This window comes from Phalangium opilio, unplaced genomic scaffold (assembly GCF_054372755.1).
Source record: "Phalangium opilio isolate 3A_F unplaced genomic scaffold, DU_Popi_V2 ptg000002l_1, whole genome shotgun sequence".
Classification (NCBI taxonomy): Eukaryota; Metazoa; Arthropoda; class Arachnida; order Opiliones; family Phalangiidae; genus Phalangium; species Phalangium opilio.
The window spans coordinates 17227282-17237797 of NW_028324144.1; the positions used below are offsets into that span (position 1 = coordinate 17227282).

Below are 10516 nucleotides of genomic sequence, written 5' to 3' on the forward strand. Positions count from 1 at the left end.
GCCTGCAAAGTATAGTCTAACTCATTTCCTATGGAGGGGGTTTGTTTGTTCACGTATTGCTTAATTACTTGACCCTGTTCTTTCTATTAAAAATAATAACATAGCTTTAGTGTAGCGGTTATCGCATCCGCCTCACTCTCGGAAGGCCACAGGTTCGAAACCACGAAGTTTTTTTTTTTTTGCTTGGAACATGCAAAGACCTTTATAATTATCCGAACATTTGTGTCAAGGTCACATTATTTACATCCCCGTATCTCTGGTAGAACCAGAGTTACGAGCCTCCAGAATTTAGTCTAATGTATTTCCTATGGAGGGGTTTGTTTGTATACGATTAGCTTAATTACTCGACTACTGTTTGTCGTAGCCCTAATTCTTAGTATGGCTAGATGGGGGACAAATTGGTCTATAACATACTCAAAGGACATCCCCGTATCTCCAGTAGAAACAGAGTTACGAGCCTGCAAAGTATATTTTCAAAAATCAAAAGTAACCTTCTAACAATAAGTGAGACAAAAAGTAAGTTGACGACGATATTGAGGTAGCCTCAAGTTTAAAGTATCCTTGTATGGGGAGCAAAGAGTACTATAACATATCCAAAGGAGATCCCAGTATCTCTTGTAGAACAAGAGTTATGAGCCTCCAAAGTTTAGTGCAAAAATCATAAGTAACATAATAAAAATAAGTGAGACGATACCGAAGTTGACGAACATTTTGCTTAATATCTCGGCCCCTGTTTGTCGTAGCTCAATGTTTTTAGTATGGTTAGATGGGGGACAATTTGGACTATATCATATCCTAAGGACATCCCCGTATCTCTTGTAGACACAGAGTTATGGGCCTGCAAAGTATAGTCTAATGCATTTCCTATGGACGGGTTGTTTGTTTACGTTTAGCTTAATTACTCGGCCCCTGTTTGTCGTAGCTCAATGTTTTTAGTATGGTTAGATGGGGGACAAATTGGACTATCAAATACTCAAAGGACATCCCCGTATCTCCAGTAGAAACAGAGTTACGAGCCTGCAAAGTATAGTCTAACTCATTTCCTATGGAGGGGGTTTGTTTCTTTACGTTTTGCTTAAGTACTGGGCCCCTGTTTGTCGTAGCCCAAAGTTTTTAGTATGGTTAGATGAAGGACAAATTGGTCTATAACATACTCTAAGGACATCCCCGTATCTCCAGTAGAAACAGAGTTACGAGCCTGCAAAGTATATTTTCAAAAATCAAAAGTAACCTTCTAACAATAAGTGAGACAAAAAGTAAGTTGACGACGATATTGAGGTAGCCTCAAGTTTAAAGTATCCTTGTATGGGGAGCAAAGAGTACTATAACATATCCAAAGGAGATCCCAGTATCTCTTGTAGAACAAGAGTTATGAGCCTCCAAAGTTTAGTGCAAAAATCATAAGTAACATAATCAAAATAAGTGAGACGATACCAAAGTTGACGAACATTTTGCTTAATATCTATGCCCTTGTTTGTCGTAGCTCAATATTTTTAGTATGGTTAGATGGGGGACAATTTGGACTATAACATATCCTAAGGACATCCCCATATCTCTAGTAGACACAGAGTTATGGGCCTGCAAAGTATAGTCTAATGCATTTCCTAAGGACGGGTTGTTTGTTTACGTTTAGCTTAATTACTCGGCCCCTGTTTGTCGTAGCTCAATGTTTTTAGTATGGTTAGATGGGGGACAAATTGGACTATAACATACTCAAAGGACATCCCCGTATCTCCAGTGGAAACAGAGTTACGAGCCTGCAAAGTATAGTCTATTTCATTTCCTATGGAGGGGGTTTGTTTCTTTACGTTTCGCTTAAGTACTCGGCCCCTGTTTGTCGTAGCCCAAAGTTTTTAGTATGGTTAGATAATTGACAAATTGGACTATAACATATCCTAAGGACATCCCGGTATCTCTAGTAGACACAGAGTTATGGGCCTTGCAAAGTATAGTCTAATGCATTTTCTATGGAGGGGTTTGTTTGTTCACGTATTGCTTAATTACTTGACCCTGTTCTTTCGATTAAAAATAATAACATATCTTTAGTGTAGCGGTTATCGCATCCGCCTCACTCCCGGAAGGCCACAGGTTCGAAACCGCGAAGTTTTTTTTTTTGCTTGGAACATGCAAAGACCTTTATAATTATCCGAACATTTGTGTCAAGGTCACATTATTTACATCCCCGTATCTCTGGTAGAACCAGAGTTACAAGCCTCCAGAATTTAGTCTAATGTGTTTCCTATGGAGGGGTTTGTTTGTTTACGATTAGCTTAATTACTCGACTACTGTTTGTCGTAGCCCTAATTCTTAGTATGGCTAGATGGGGGACAAATTGGTCTATAACATACTCTAAGGACATCCCCGTATCTCCAGTAGAAACAGAGTTACGAGCCTGCAAATTATATTTTCAAAAATCAAAAGTAACCTTCTAACAATAAGTGAGACAAAAAGTAAGTTGACGACGATATTGAGGTAGCCTCAAGTTTAAAGTATCCTTGTATGGGGAGCAAAGAGTACTATAACATATCCAACGGATATCCCAGTATCTCTTGTAGAACAAGAGTTATGAGCCTCCAAAGTTTAGTGCAAAAATCATAAGTAACATAATAAAAATAAGTGAGACGATACCAAAGTTGACGAACATTTTGCTTAATATCTCGGCCCCTGTTTGTCGTAGCTTAATGTTTTTAGTATGGTAAGATGGGGGACAATTTGGACTATATCATATCGTAAGGACATCCCCGTATCTCTAGTAGACACAGAGTTATGGGCCTGCAAAATATAGTCTAATGCATTTCCTATGGACGGGTTGTTTGTTTACGTTTAGCTTAATTACTCGGCCCCTGTTTGTCGTAGCTCAATATTTTTAGTATAGTTAGATGGGGGACAAATTGGAGTATAACATACTCAAAGGACATCCCCGTATCTCCAGTAAAAACAGAGTTACGAGCCTGCAAAGTATAGTCTAAGACATTTTCTATGGAGGGGTTTGTTTGTTCACGTTTTGCTTAACTTCGGTGATCGGACGTGAACCGGTGTATTCAGCGTGATATGGCCGTTGCCGAGAGTGCTAGTTAATAATTTGAATTTAATTAACTTTCATCTTTATAAAACAATAACAAAAAGAAGATATGTTTGCTTTTTTCATATCTGGTGGAATTTGAAAGAGCAAACAAAAGTGAAAAAACAAACGGCACGCAGTATTCCCAAGTACTGTATGCGCTCGACGCTACTTAACTTCGGTGATCGGACGTGAACCGGTGTTTTCAGCGTGATATGGCCGCTGCCGAGAGTGCTAGTTAATAATTCGAATTTAAATTAAGTGAGACAAATTAACCTTCATCATTTTAAAACTATAACAAAAAGAAAACATGTTTGCTTTTTTCATATCTATTAAAATTTAAAAGAGGAAAAAAAAGTGAAAACGCCAACGGCACGCAGTGTTCCTAAGTGGTCTCTCTCCCAAGTAGTGACTGCGCTCGACGCTGCTTAACTTCGGTTATCGGACGGGAATCGGTGTATTCAGCGTGATATGGCCGTTGCCGAGAGTGCTAGTTAATAATTTGAATTTAATTAACTTTCATCTTTATAAAACAATAACAAAAAGAAGATATGTTTGCTTTTTTCATATCTGGTGGAATTTGAAAGAGGAAACAAAAGTGAAAAAGCAAACGGCACGCAGAATTCCCAAGTACTGACTGCGCTCGACGCTGCTAACGTCGGCGATCGGACGAGAACCGGTTTTCTCAGCGTGATATGGCCGTTGCCGAGAGTGCTAGATAATAATTCGAATTTAAATTAAGTGAGACAAATTAACCTTCATATTTTTCAAACAATAACAAAAAGAAAATATGTTTGCTTTTTTCATATCTATTGGAATTTAAAAGAGGAAAAAAAAGTGAAAAAGCCAACGGCACGCAGTGTTCCTAAGTGGTCGCCCTCCCAAGTACTGACTGCGCTCGACGCTGCTTAACTTCGGTTATCGGACGAGAACCGGTGTATTCAGCGTGATATGGCCGTTACCGAGAGTGCTAGTTAATAATAAGAATTTAAATTAAGTGAGACAAATTAACCTTCATCATTTTAAAACAATAACAAAAAGAAAACATGTTTGCTTTTTTCATATCTATTAAAATTTAAAAGAGGAAAAAAAAGTGAAAAAGCCAACGGCACGCAGTGTTCCTAGTGGTCTCCCTCCCAAGTAGTGACTGCGCTCGACGCTGCTTAACTTCGGTTATCGAACGAGAAACGGTGTATTCAGCGTGATATGGCCGTTGCCGAGAGTGCTAGTTAATAATTTGAATTTAATTAACTTTCATCACTATAAAACAATAACAAAAAAGAAGATATGTTTGCTTTTTTCATATCTGGTGGAATTTGAAAGAGGAAACAAAAGTGAAAAGCCAACGGCACGCAGTATTCCCAAGTACTGTATGCGCTCGACGCTGCTTAACTTCGGTATTCGGACGTGAACAGGTGTTTTCAGCGTGATATGGCCGTTGCCGAGAGTGCTAGTTAATAATTCGGATTTAAATTAAGTGAGACAAATTAACCTTCATCATTTTAAAACAATAACAAAAAGAAAACCTGTTTGCTTTTTACATATCTATTAAAATTTAAAAGAGGAAAAAAAAGTGAAAAAGCCAACGGCACGCAGTGTTCCTAAGTGGTCTCCCTCCCAAGTAATGACTGCGCTCGACGCTGCTTAACTTCGGTTATCGGACGAGAACCGGTGTATTGAGCGTGATATGGCCGTTGCCGAGAATGCTAGTTAATAATTTGAATTTAATTAACTTTTTTCTTTGTAAAACAATAACAAAAAGAAGATAAGTTTGCTTTTTTCATATCTGGTGGAATTTGAAAGAGGAAACAAAAGTGAAAACGCCAACGGCACGCAGTATTCCCAAGTACTGTATGCGCTCGACGCTGCTTAACTTCGGTGATCGGACGTGAACCGGTGTTTTCAGCGTGATATGGCCGTTGCCGAGAGTGCTAGTTAATAATTCGAATTTAAATCAAGTGAGACAAATTAACCTTCATCATTTTAAAACAATAACAAAAAGAAAACCTGTTTGCTTTTTACATATCTATTAAAATTTAAAAGAGGAAAAAAAAGTGAAAAAGCCATCGGCACGCAGTGTTCCTAAGTGGTCTCCCTCCCAAGTAATGACCGCGCTCGACGCTGCTTAACTTCGGTTATCGGACGAGAACCGGTGTATTCAGCGTGATATGGCCGTTGCCGAGAGTGCTAGTTAATAATTTGAATTTAATTAACTTTCATCTTTATAAAACAATAACAAAAAGAAGATATGTTTGCTTTTTTCATATCTGGTGGAATTTGAAAGAGGAAACAAAAGTGAAAAAGCAAACGGCACGCAGTATTCCCAAGTACTGACTGCGCTCGACGCTGCTAACGTCGGCGATCGGACGAGAACCGGTGTATTCAGCGTGATATGGCCGTTGCCGAGAGTGCTAGATAATAATTCGAATTTAAATTAAGTGAGACAAATTAACCTTCATCTTTTTCAAACAATAACAAAAAAGAAAATATATTTGCTTTTTTCATATCTATTAAAATTTAAAAGAGGAAAAAAAAGTGAAAAAGCCAACGGCACGCAGTGTTCCTAAGTGGTCTCCCTCCCAAGTACTGACTGCGCTCGACGCTGCTTAACTTCGGTTATCGGACGAGAACCGGTGTATTCAGCGTGATATGGCCGTTGCCGAGAGTGCTAGATAATAATTCGAATTTAAATTAAGTGAGACAAATTAACCTTCATCTTTTTCAAACAATAACAAAAAAGAAAATATGTTTGCTTTTTTCATATCTATTGGAATTTAAAAGAGGAAAAAAAAGTGAAAAAGTTAACGGCACGCAGTGTTCCTAAGTGGTCGCCCTCCCAAGTACTGACTGCGCTCGACGCGGCTTAACTTCGGTTATCGGACGAGAACCGGTGTATTCAGCGTGATATGGCCGTTGCCGAGAGTGCTAGTTAATAATTTGAATTTAATTAACTTTCATCTTTATAAAACAATAACAAAAAGAAGATATGTTTGCTTTTTTCATATCTGGTGGAATTTGAAAGAGGAAACAAAAGTGAAAAAGCAAACGGCACGCAGTATTCCCAAGTACTGACTGCGCTCGACGCTGCTAACGTCGGCGATCGGACGAGAACCGGTGTTCTCAGCGTGATATGGCCGTTGCCGAGAGTGCTATTTAATAATTCGGATTTAAATTAAGTGAGACAAATTAACCTTCATCATTTTAAAACAATAACAAAAAGAAAACCTGTTTGCTTTTTACATATCTATTAAAATTTAAAAGAGGAAAAAAAAGTGAAAAAGCCAACGGCACGCAGCGTTCCTAAGTGGTCTCCCTCCCAAGTAATTACTGCGCTGGACGCTGCTTAACTTCGGTTATCGGACGAGAACCGGTGTATTCAGCGTGATATGGCCGTTGCCGAGAGTGCTAGATAATAATTATAAAAAAACGTCTTGGTTTGGACCAAGGCCGAAAAAACAAACGATATGTCTGAGGTTTATCAATTGACTGAAGTTTCAGATATTGCAATTTCTTTTTAAATTATTTTTATTCCTTTAATCCTTAATCAATATTTGATTCAATCAACTGATTTTTACTGTTAATCGATCTATTCCCTCTAAATTAATTTAAAAAAATACATATCTACGCTTTTTCAAGAATAATTCCATTTTCCGAAAACATTTTATCATGAAATTAATTATTTTGAAGGGAGTACGTGTTGGGGAATGAATATTGAATATTTGAAATATTATACGAAGTGTCTAAAAAGAGCAAGCGATCTTTGATATAACTCGAAAGGAAAATGTAAATATTTAATAGTGGATGCATATATTGGGGGCACGAATTTATACATTTAACTTCGAATATCGAAATGTTACATTTTTTGTCGCGACTATGAAAGAAAGGTTGCACTGCAGTTTCCCTCTCCGAACATCAAAGCTTCTTGGCCATAACTCAATCTAGATTTGGAACCCCTTACTACATTGTTGGCGCAACTTGTACACCGGTTACGTATTACGCGTAATCATTTTATCAGGCGTAGAGACCATTTCGGAAAACACACAGGGGCGAGGCGACCATTGGGGTATTCTTCCTTGCACCAAGGGCCATCGCCAGACGGTGCCAAAGTTCACTACAGGCGGGAGGCAAGTCAACTCGCACTGCCTATAGCGGTGCTTCTAGGCGAGAGGGAGAAGACCCCAATGGCGGCATCGCCCCTGTGTTTTAGTTTGCTGCTAAAACACTTAGGAATACTGCGTGCCGTTTGCTTTTTCACTTTTGTTTCCTCTTTCAAATTCCACCAGATATGAAAAAAGCAAACATATCTTCTTTTTGTTATTGTTTTATAAAGATGAAAGTTAATTAAATTCAAATTATTAACTAGCACTCTCGGCAACGGCCATATCACGCTGAATACACCGGTTCTCGTCCGGTAACCGAAGTTAAGCAGCGTCGAGCGCGGTCATTACTTGGGAGGGAGACCACTTAGTAACACTGCGTGCCGATGGCTTTTTCACTTTTTTTTCCTCTTTTAAATTTTAATAGATATGTAAAAAGCAAACAGGTTTTCTTTTTGTTATTGTTTTAAAATGATGAAGGTTAATTTGTCTCACTTAATTTAAATTCGAATTATTAACTAGCACTCTCGGCAACGGCCATATCACGCTGAAAACACCGGTTCACGTCCGATCACCGAAGTTAAGCAGCGTCGAGCGCATACAGTACTTGGGAATACTGCGTGCCGTTGGCGTTTTCACTTTTGTTTCCTCTTTCAAATTCCACCAGATATGAAAAAAGCAAACTTATCTTCTTTTTGTTATTGTTTTACAAAGAAAAAAGTTAATTAAATTCAAATTATTAACTAGCATTCTCGGCAACGGCCATATCACGCTCAATACACCGGTTCTCGTCCGATAACCGAAGTTAAGCAGCGTCGAGCGCAGTCATTACTTGGGAGGGAGACCACTTAGGAACACTGCGTGCCGTTGGCTTTTTCACTTTTTTTTCCTCTTTTAAATTTTAATAGATATGTAAAAAGCAAACAGGTTTTCTTTTTGTTATTGTTTTAAAATGATGAAGGTTAATTTGTCTCACTTAATTTAAATCCGAATTATTAACTAGCACTCTCGGCAACGGCCATATCACGCTGAAAACACCTGTTCACGTCCGAATACCGAAGTTAAGCAGCGTCGAGCGCATACAGTACTTGGGAATACTGCGTGCCGTTGGCTTTTCACTTTTGTTTCCTCTTTCAAATTCCACCAGATATGAAAAAAGCAAACATATCTTCTTTTTTGTTATTGTTTTATAGTGATGAAAGTTAATTAAATTCAAATTATTAACTAGCACTCTCGGCAACGGCCATATCACGCTGAATACACCGTTTCTCGTTCGATAACCGAAGTTAAGCAGCGTCGAGCGCAGTCACTACTTGGGAGGGAGACCACTTAGGAACACTGCGTGCCGTTGGCTTTTTCACTTTTTTTTCCTCTTTTAAATTTTAATAGATATGAAAAAAGCAAACATGTTTTCTTTTTGTTATTGTTTTAAAATGATGAAGGTTAATTTGTCTCACTTAATTTAAATTCTTATTATTAACTAGCACTCTCGGTAACGGCCATATCACGCTGAATACACCGGTTCTCGTCCGATAACCGAAGTTAAGCAGCGTCGAGCGCAGTCAGTACTTGGGAGGGGGACCACTTAGGAACACTGCGTGCCGTTGGCTTTTTCACTTTTTTTTCCTCTTTTAAATTCCAATAGATATGAAAAAAGCAAACATATTTTCTTTTTGTTATTGTTTGAAAAATATGAAGGTTAATTTGTCTCACTTAATTTAAATTCGAATTATTATCTAGCACTCTCGGCAACGGCCATATCACGCTGAGAAAACCGGTTCTCGTCCGATCGCCGACGTTAGCAGCGTCGAGCGCAGTCAGTACTTGGGAATTCTGCGTGCCGTTTGCTTTTTCACTTTTGTTTCCTCTTTCAAATTCCACCAGATATGAAAAAAGCAAACATATCTTCTTTTTGTTATTGTTTTATAAAGATGAAAGTTAATTAAATTCAAATTATTAACTAGCACTCTCGGCAACGGCCATATCACGCTGAATACACCGATTCCCGTCCGATAACCGAAGTTAAGCAGCGTCGAGCGCAGTCACTACTTGGGAGAGAGACCACTTAGGAACACTGCGTGCCGTTGGCGTTTTCACTTTTTTTTCCTCTTTTAAATTTTAATAGATATGAAAAAAGCAAACATGTTTTCTTTTTGTTATAGTTTTAAAATGATGAAGGTTAATTTGTCTCACTTAATTTAAATTCGAATTATTAACTAGCACTCTCGGCAACGGCCATATCACGCTGAAAACACCGGTTCACGTCCGATCACCGAAGTTAAGTAGCGTCGAGCGCATACAGTACTTGGGAATACTGCGTGCCGTTTGTTTTTTCACTTTTGTTTGCTCTTTCAAATTCCACCAGATATGAAAAAAGCAAACATATCTTCTTTTTGTTATTGTTTTATAAAGATGAAAGTTAATTAAATTCAAATTATTAACTAGCACTCTCGGCAACGGCCATATCACGCTGAATACACCGGTTCACGTCCGATCACCGAAGTTAAGCAAAACGTGAACAAACAAACCCCTCCATAGAAAATGTCTTAGACTATACTTTGCAGGCTCGTAACTCTGTTTTTACTGGAGATACGGGGATGTCCTTTGAGTATGTTATACTCCAATTTGTCCCCCATCTAACTATACTAAAAATATTGAGCTACGACAAACAGGGGCCGAGTAATTAAGCTAAACGTAAACAAACAACCCGTCCATAGGAAATGCATTAGACTATATTTTGCAGGCCCATAACTCTGTGTCTACTAGAGATACGGGGATGTCCTTACGATATGATATAGTCCAAATTGTCCCCCATCTTACCATACTAAAAACATTAAGCTACGACAAACAGGGGCCGAGATATTAAGCAAAATGTTCGTCAACTTTGGTATCGTCTCACTTATTTTTATTATGTTACTTATGATTTTTGCACTAAACTTTGGAGGCTCATAACTCTTGTTCTACAAGAGATACTGGGATATCCGTTGGATATGTTATAGTACTCTTTGCTCCCCATACAAGGATACTTTAAACTTGAGGCTACCTCAATATCGTCGTCAACTTACTTTTTGTCTCACTTATTGTTAGAAGGTTACTTTTGATTTTTGAAAATATAATTTGCAGGCTCGTAACTCTGTTTCTACTGCAGATACGGGGATGTCCTTAGAGTATGTTATAGACCAATTTGTCCCCCATCTAGCCATACTAAGAATTAGGGCTACGACAAACAGTAGTCGAGTAATTAAGCTAATCGTAAACAAACAAACCCCTCCATAGGAAACACATTAGACTAAATTCTGGAGGCTTGTAACTCTGGTTCTACCAGAGATACGGGGATGTAAATAATGTGACCTTGACA

The 10516-nt window shown here is 38.4% G+C and overlaps 15 pseudogenes; 6 read left to right on the forward strand and 9 right to left on the reverse strand.

Annotated features, from left to right (window-relative positions):
* Nucleotides 1–3425: 3425 nt before the first annotated feature.
* LOC149722259 (5S ribosomal RNA) lies at nt 3426–3544 on the reverse strand (annotated as a pseudogene).
* A 361-nt stretch (nt 3545–3905) lies between these two features.
* LOC149722260 (5S ribosomal RNA) lies at nt 3906–4024 on the reverse strand (annotated as a pseudogene).
* A 137-nt stretch (nt 4025–4161) lies between these two features.
* Nucleotides 4162–4279, reverse strand: LOC149722261 (5S ribosomal RNA; annotated as a pseudogene).
* Nucleotides 4280–4641: 362 nt separating this feature from the next.
* On the reverse strand, nt 4642–4760 carry LOC149722262 (5S ribosomal RNA; annotated as a pseudogene).
* Nucleotides 4761–4882: 122 nt separating this feature from the next.
* Nucleotides 4883–4985, reverse strand: LOC149722263 (5S ribosomal RNA; annotated as a pseudogene).
* Nucleotides 4986–5122: 137 nt separating this feature from the next.
* On the reverse strand, nt 5123–5241 carry LOC149722264 (5S ribosomal RNA; annotated as a pseudogene).
* Nucleotides 5242–5603: 362 nt separating this feature from the next.
* On the reverse strand, nt 5604–5722 carry LOC149722265 (5S ribosomal RNA; annotated as a pseudogene).
* Nucleotides 5723–5860: 138 nt separating this feature from the next.
* LOC149722266 (5S ribosomal RNA) lies at nt 5861–5979 on the reverse strand (annotated as a pseudogene).
* Nucleotides 5980–6340: 361 nt separating this feature from the next.
* On the reverse strand, nt 6341–6459 carry LOC149722267 (5S ribosomal RNA; annotated as a pseudogene).
* A 972-nt stretch (nt 6460–7431) lies between these two features.
* On the forward strand, nt 7432–7550 carry LOC149722268 (5S ribosomal RNA; annotated as a pseudogene).
* Nucleotides 7551–7687: 137 nt separating this feature from the next.
* On the forward strand, nt 7688–7790 carry LOC149722269 (5S ribosomal RNA; annotated as a pseudogene).
* Nucleotides 7791–7912: 122 nt separating this feature from the next.
* LOC149722270 (5S ribosomal RNA) lies at nt 7913–8031 on the forward strand (annotated as a pseudogene).
* Nucleotides 8032–8393: 362 nt separating this feature from the next.
* On the forward strand, nt 8394–8512 carry LOC149722271 (5S ribosomal RNA; annotated as a pseudogene).
* A 137-nt stretch (nt 8513–8649) lies between these two features.
* LOC149722272 (5S ribosomal RNA) lies at nt 8650–8768 on the forward strand (annotated as a pseudogene).
* A 361-nt stretch (nt 8769–9129) lies between these two features.
* Nucleotides 9130–9248, forward strand: LOC149722273 (5S ribosomal RNA; annotated as a pseudogene).
* Nucleotides 9249–10516: the final 1268 nt, after the last annotated feature.